Source organism: Excalfactoria chinensis, chromosome 1 (assembly GCF_039878825.1).
Source record: "Excalfactoria chinensis isolate bCotChi1 chromosome 1, bCotChi1.hap2, whole genome shotgun sequence".
NCBI lineage: Eukaryota > Metazoa > Chordata > Aves > Galliformes > Phasianidae > Excalfactoria > Excalfactoria chinensis.
In genome coordinates, this window is record NC_092825.1 from 151,766,358 (window position 1) to 151,773,867 (window position 7,510).

Genomic DNA, 7,510 nt, shown 5'->3' on the forward strand with positions numbered 1-7,510 from the left:
CTCTTTTCCTCTACACATCTTTCCAGCCACTCTTCCTCAGGTCTCTAGCATTGCATGGGGTTGAATACATGCTATTTGGCTAGAGGATGTATTTGAGTTCAAGACAGCAAAGTTCAGGTCCGAAGCTTCATTAGGTAAATCTTGCCAGAACACCCCCCTCTTTTTGTAAAATAAACACCTTCAAGGCAGATGAAACTCTGTAATAGTAGCATCACTGAGCTGCACTGCATACATGTATGTATGCCTACATGAATAGCACAGACTCTTCAGTGACCAAACAGGAACCGCTTTTATGGACCTTGTTTCATTTCTCAGTTACTCCACATGGATGTCTCTCAGGAAAGGCCATTAACTGCAAGGACACAGAATAGCATCACAGAAGACAAAACTTCTTCATTAGAAATACCCACAGATTAATGTCAACATCAAAAACATTGATCAGCTTTTATCCCTCTTCTGTCAAGCCTCTCTATGAAGCCAAGTCAAGAACATAAGTGACAAGAGAGATCCCTAACAAGAAGATAGAGCTCCACAAGAGATAGCAAGGGACTTCAACAGTCAGTTGGCATTATCAGGTAAAGTGATGGTGTTTACAGTGTAAGGGAAGAATGCCTAGCTGGGGATATTTCATTACAAAACAAATTTTATACTTGTGGTTGATAATGCTTTTTCTCACTCAGCTTTAGTTTTACTCCATACCAACTACTGTGAGGGCTGTAGCTGAGCATCCAAGGACAAACTAGGTAGAACAAATCAGAGCCTGAAATTACATACTATTTATGTGCTTGGAAGCATGCTATTTTCATAAAATAGTTTTGTCATCAATATAATTTTTAATGCTCCCTTTCTAATTTAATTCCACTGCTTTCAATTTAATACCTAAAATCTTCAGTTGCTTCAGAATATCAACCCCACTACCATGTGCACATCACTCAGATTTCAGCCCTCTTGCAGGCATCCTTGTAACTTCAAGGGGAAGTACAAGTGTGTTCAATATGTTCAGAAGTTATCTCTTGATGTTTCATTCCAAATTGCACAGCTTACAAAGCAGAAAAACAAATGAGATTATTCCTGAACTCTCTATTTCTGAAGTGCACAAATAATGGCTCAATTATTTGCCTTCCCTTTTTTTCTAAGCATTGAAACTGTTGTTACGTTCCAAGAACAAAATGACGGAACATTGGCATTTCAAAAAGAAGCCAAAGACTAATTACTAAGGAGTCAATTGAAAAACGTGGTTTTGTTCTACACTTTCATTTTCTTCCTTTCACCAACAGATAGAGCTGATTGTATTAAAATATTTCATTAAGTCTTCAGCTTTCAAAGGTTGAAACAAGCTGTGCAGTACTTAAATGCTCACAATTTCACAATACAGGAAAAACAGTAATTAAGTGTAATCAGTGAAATTATAGAGGGAGAAAAAACTTTACTTGGGGTGATGCCAAACATTCCAACTAATGCACAAAATAAATGGCTGCATCAAGTATTGTCTTAACATTGTGTCAATTTACTAATATTAAATTAAAATGCATAAAAAATCTTATTTGCATGATTAATCTCTCCCAAACTAGACTAAGACCCAAGGCAATGCAGAAGTATAATGTGTGGGGAAAAATAATTTTATCTGGCTATAAGACATGAACTTCATATTCCTTATTATATCTTGACTATATGCATGTAGAACACTCCTGCCCATACCTTTAGTTTGCAGAATAATAGCTTTTAATGGATGGCAATTTTGCATAGCTTCCCACTGTTATTCTAAGAGAACAGTATTTAAATAGGAAATTGCAGTAAAAATAGGCATTGTTTAAAGAAGATATATGAATAAACAATTTTATTTATTTATTTATTTATTTTAATTAATCTCATAATGAGACGTGATCATTCTGTCTGAAGAGAAGGAGGAGAATTACGTCAGCCTTATTATGTGATACGACCCAGCAGGAAATGAGCATACACAAACATGGAGATTCTGCAGCCTTGAAGTGAAAGTCATAATTTAACCATGGATGAAATATCCAAAATGTCGAACTTCATTAAGCTGCTGATCACACCTATCATCTGGGAAGAGAGTCAGGCAGGGAGATAAAGACCAGGTCTTTAATTTAAGGATAAACTTACCTTTTCCACCTCTTCCCTTCTAAAATTCAGCAACACCTGGTGAAATCATGTCATATCAATTTACTAAAATCAGTAAGAAACTTTTGAACAAGTGGGTGCTTTTACTGAGTGAACTGTGTTCTGAAAGTGCTCAAGATAGGGAAGATGATTCCTAGTCTTGAATTTCCCAAGTTTCCAACTTTTTCCTTCCTTCCTTCCTTCCTTCCTTCCTTCCTTCCTTCCTTCCTTCCTTCCTTCCTTCCTTCCTTCCTTCCTTCCTTGGTTAGGTACTGGAATGGGCTCCCCAAGGAGGTGGTTGAATCGCCATCCCTGGATGTGTTTAAGAACCGCTTGGATGTGGTACTCAGGGATATGATTTAGCAGAGGTTTGTTGTTGTGGTATTGTTTTGTGGTTGTTTTTTAAGAGATAGGCTACTGGTTAGGCTGCGGTTGGACTTGATGATCTTCAAGGTCTTTTCCAACCTGAGTAATTCTATGATTCTATGATTCTTCCTTCCTTCCTCCCTTCCTCCCTTCCTTCCTCCCTCCCTCCCTCCCTCCCTCCCTTCCTCCCTTCCTCTCTTCCTCCCTTCCTTCTCTTCTCTTTTTTTTTTCTTTTCTTTTCTTTTCTTTTCTTTTCTTTTCTTTTCTTTTCTTTTCTTTTCTTTTCTTTTCTTTTCTTTTCTTTTCTTTTCTTTTCTTTTCTTTTCTTTTCTTTTCTTTTCTTTTCTTTTCTTTTCTTTTCTTCTCTTCTCTTCTCTTCTCTTCTCTTCTCTTCTCTTCTCTCTCTCTTTTTTTTTTTTTTTTTCCTTCCCATAAGTAGTAATACAATATAATACAATATATGGTACAATTCTTTTGGTAACAGTTTTATTCCAGATCAGGGTCAGGCAGGAACAGGCGAGAGGCTGCAGGGAATCAAGTTCTGGGAGTGCATGATGCCATATTATGGCATAACTCGTGTGGAAAGAGCCTGAAGATGATCTGTGCTCATTTTACTCATGACCTGTTCTGACCCAGAAGAGAGTAATTTGGTCAAAAGTTCGCTCAGAGCCCTCTCATTTCAAAAATCAGCAACAAAACAAGAAAAAAATGAATAACCTGGGGGACTGGCAGTTGGTTAGGTTTCTTTTGCTATACTCATTTCCTTGGAGTAATGTTAATCTGCCCCAATCTGCTTCACTTACTCATAAAGTTCTTTAAAAAACAGAGTAAGTGTATTAGGAATTTACTCAAATTTTGAAATCAGTCACCCCTACCTACTTCAGAACTTCACTTTGAATAAGAATGAAAATAATAGAATTTCCCTGCATGGAGGGAGATTGTTACTTTCTAATTTGCAGAGATTTCTGTGAACAAAGTGATAGTTCCATCTCATAAATAAATACAACAGTAGAATGAGTGCCGTTGCCAGACATTACACAGGAAGCTATCTTTCTTTCTAGCAATATGTCAGTGTGCTTAATTAAGGACTAGAAAGCAGATGAAAGCTCACATTCAGGCCAAGTTGTCAACCAAAGACTACAAAAAGCATGTTTCGCACCCCAGAAGACAAAGAAATCATTTGTAAGATAGTAAGCCACAAACCAAAGCAAATGACCATAAAACAAATACGAGCCATGTAAGATGAGCTGAAATAAGTAAATAAATAAAGAAAATTGTAAGTAAGTCATTCTGCTATTATATTTTCTTTTTGAAGGACCAAGAGGTCATATTTACAGGCCTAGAAATTTATACAAGTACAGTCTCAGTGAGACCAACAAGTAACTGTCTCTATGCATAAGAAAAAAAATACATTTTAAATGATCTAAAACATTTAGGAAAACAAAACAAAACAAAACAAAAACAGGGAAATTACCCTAAGATTAGAGATAATTATTGATTTAGGCAAACAGGCAGACTGAAAATCTTTCTGCAGAAGGAATACTCAATTTTGCATTTTGTATTAACTGTAACGGATAGTGTTTTACTGTTTAAATAGCATTCCCTATAAAACAAACAGTGTAACAAAGACAGGAAAGATCTCTAACACAGACTGAAACCTCTTTAAATTACCAAAGAGTCTGGAGAGAGGTACGAAATGTCACACACTGCTTTATGCCCTTCTGTAATTCCCTTGGGTGTGGATGAGAAGCAGCTCCCGGATCAGGGTCAGTATACCCTAGTGTAGGAAGCAAAGATATTCAAAACCAAAACAATTCTGAAGGTCAGTAACCTTCTTCTAGTTTCTCACCTGCTTTATCCATAGTAAAACGAACAGATCTGGCTCCTCTTTGACTGTTCTTCTTTAGCTCTTTTCCTAGTGTTTACCCTGTAGGTGTTTCGACTGTGCAATCAGACCTCCTCTTCCTAGTCTGAACAGTCCTGTTCCTTTAAATTCAATATAGATAGATTGGTTCTCCATTCCCTAATCACCCTAGTACCATTTTTTCGCAGCTTTTGCATTTTGAAATCATTTGATGTCAGCGAGGTTATATAAAAGTAAACCTGTAATAGATATTCTATAGGATAGACTTAGTGGTACTTCTGTGTCCTAGAAAATAGTTGTTGATTATAAGGAGGGAAATAGCACTGAGTTAATAACTTGGCCCTGCTACATTCATGGATTTCCTTTTTTTTTCCTCACAGACTGTTTTATTATTAATTGCAAAGAGCAAGTCATAATAAAATTGTAATACAGAAACTCAACCGTGCCAAAAACTCTCCCTAACCTCAAGGACATTTTTCCATTAGCTATTGCCTCGTATAAAACCAAAAATAAGAGCAAGGGCTCAGTTTACAAGATTTTCTTTCTACATTTTCTCCACACTGCCAGATCACAAAAAATAGACAAGGGCAATAAATGTACCTACAGCCTAGGATGCTCAATTTTTTTCTCCCCTAAGGGTATAATTGCTTATAAGTCAGCTTATGCTTCAAAAATTCACAGTGCAGAGTGGTAAACTCTATTTCTGCCTTGCTTCTTCATTCTTCAGATTTAAATGGAAATGTATACATCATAATTTTATGTTTCATCGGTCCTATTTTTTCCATGAAAACAGTTGAGAAATAACCCCAGGTGTCACAGTCAGCCTCAGCTCTTGTTTTCCTTGTCTCTGGAAGATTGAAGTACATTTTCCGGAAAATGCCAACAAAATCTGAATAAGCTCTCTGTCTCACGGGTTGCACTGTTACATCAGAATTTGTCACATGAGAAACGCAGTTTCATCAGCTCTGAAAAAAATACAAGAAGCAAGAAGTCTTTAGTGCATCTTTTGGTATATTAATAAATGAAATGACTCAGATTTTAACTAGTCTTGGCCTGGATCTTTCCTTCTTGTCTCTACCAACATAACGACATTACAGATTCATATGGTTGAAAAAAATAAATAAATAAAAATAAAAATTAAAAAAAAAAAAAAGAAAAAAGAAAAAAAGCACAATGTTTCTCAGTTTCCTCACCACACAATCATAAAAATCAACAGGTGTCATAGCACAAAGCAATAACTGGCACATCTTTGGCAATGACTAAGGAGATAAGGACAGCTCGTATAAACTCAGAGAGTTTTATTATGCAACATGTACCAGCCCCAGACTTATAAACTGTTGTACGTTTTTGCATTTAAAGTCCTGTACTGACTAAAGAAAGATTTTGGTCATCATGGGTGTTTTGGTTGTTTCATGGTGAGTATTTCAGAATCACACTCAAGTTGAAAGGGACCTTGAGAGATCATCTGGTCCAACTACACAACAAAGAATAGATCATATATCATCTCAAAGCATTCTCTGAGTTCTTCTGAGTGTTCTCAAGCATCTCAAGCCAGCAGGGAGAGGGAAGTGGTTGTCCCCCTCTACTCAGCTCTTGTGATACCCCATCTGAGGTACTGCGTCCAGGACAGGGTCCCCCAGTACAGGAGGGACGTGGAGCTCTTGGAGTGGGTCCAGAGGAGGGTCACTGAGATGATCAGAGGGCTGGAGCAACTCTCTTATGAGGAAAGGTTGAGGGAACTGGGCTTGTTCAGCTTGGAGAAGAGAAGGCTTTGGGGAAATCTCATTGTGGCCTTCCAGTATGTGAAGAAGGCATATAAACAGGAGGGTTAACAGCTTTTTACAAGGGTGGATAATGATAGGACAAGGGGGAATGGTCTTAAACTGAGACAGGGGAGGTTTAGGTTAGATATTTGGAGGAAGATTTTTACACAGAGGTTGGTAACACACTGAAATAGGTTACCCAAAGAGGTTCTGGATGCTGCATCCCTGGAGGCATCCAAGGCCAGGCTGGATGTGGCTCTGGGCAGCTTGATCTGGTAGTTGGTGACCCTGCACATAGCAGGGGGGTTGAAATTAGATCATCATTGTGGCCCTTTTCAACCCAGGCCATTCTATGATTCTGTGATCTTCCACACTTTCTATAGCAGCATGTACCAGTATCTGACTGACTTCATTAATTTTTTTCCCTCATGTCTAGTTAGGATATTCCCAGAAGCAGCTTGTGTCTGTTCTTCCCACCCTCTTTGCATAAACTCTTGAAAAGAGACTGCTTCCATCTTAACTCCTTCTTACATTACAGAGCTGAAAACAAGAGTTCATGCACAGATAACAGGTAGGGAGAAAAGTAAACAGTAATATTTTATTGTGACATTTCAGCATATTGAAAAATTCTGTAAAACGAGAACTGAGGAAGACAGATTCAACTCACAAATTAAAGAATATGTTGGAGACTGCTATGTTATCCAGTAAGTAACCTTATGAAGAGAAGGAAAATATTTTGTTAAGATGTAAAATATGTTTAATAAATTGATTTTCTGCTATCTTGCTGTTATCTAGTCGTGTTGTCTTCCTCCCCGTCAACTCCAAACTGATATTTCCATCACATGCTAAGAAGGAAAACAAAGGAAACCAAACCATTATTCAGTGAACTTTGTTGTGTAATTTATTGAAATAAAACCCTGACTGTTCTTTCTGGCAAGATTTAATGAATTGTAAATTCTTCTCTGAAGGCATAGTGATTGGATATTGATTCAGACAAGACAAAAGGACGTGAATTGAATAAATAAATAAATAAATAAAAATCTACAAATGAATCAAATTAGAACAATGTGGAATCTTATTGTATGAAAAAATGAAACCATCCTAGGTATACTACTACTACATTCAGCACGAATAGGAGTAAAATTGCACTGTTCTTTATCTCAGAGGAAGCAAAGGACAGGTAGAATAATCACTGTGCATTGCAAAACAGGTAGAATTCATCCCCGGAGTGAGCTACGTGAGATCTTTCTCAGTCTCCAGATGGATATTTTTAAGCCTTTTTGTACATTTTTCCAAATGTGTCATCATTTTTCTCTTGCTCAAATGATTCAGGAGAAAAAATGTTTTTTGTTTGTTTTTTTTTTTTTTTGTTGTTGTTGTTTGGTTTTGGTTTTTT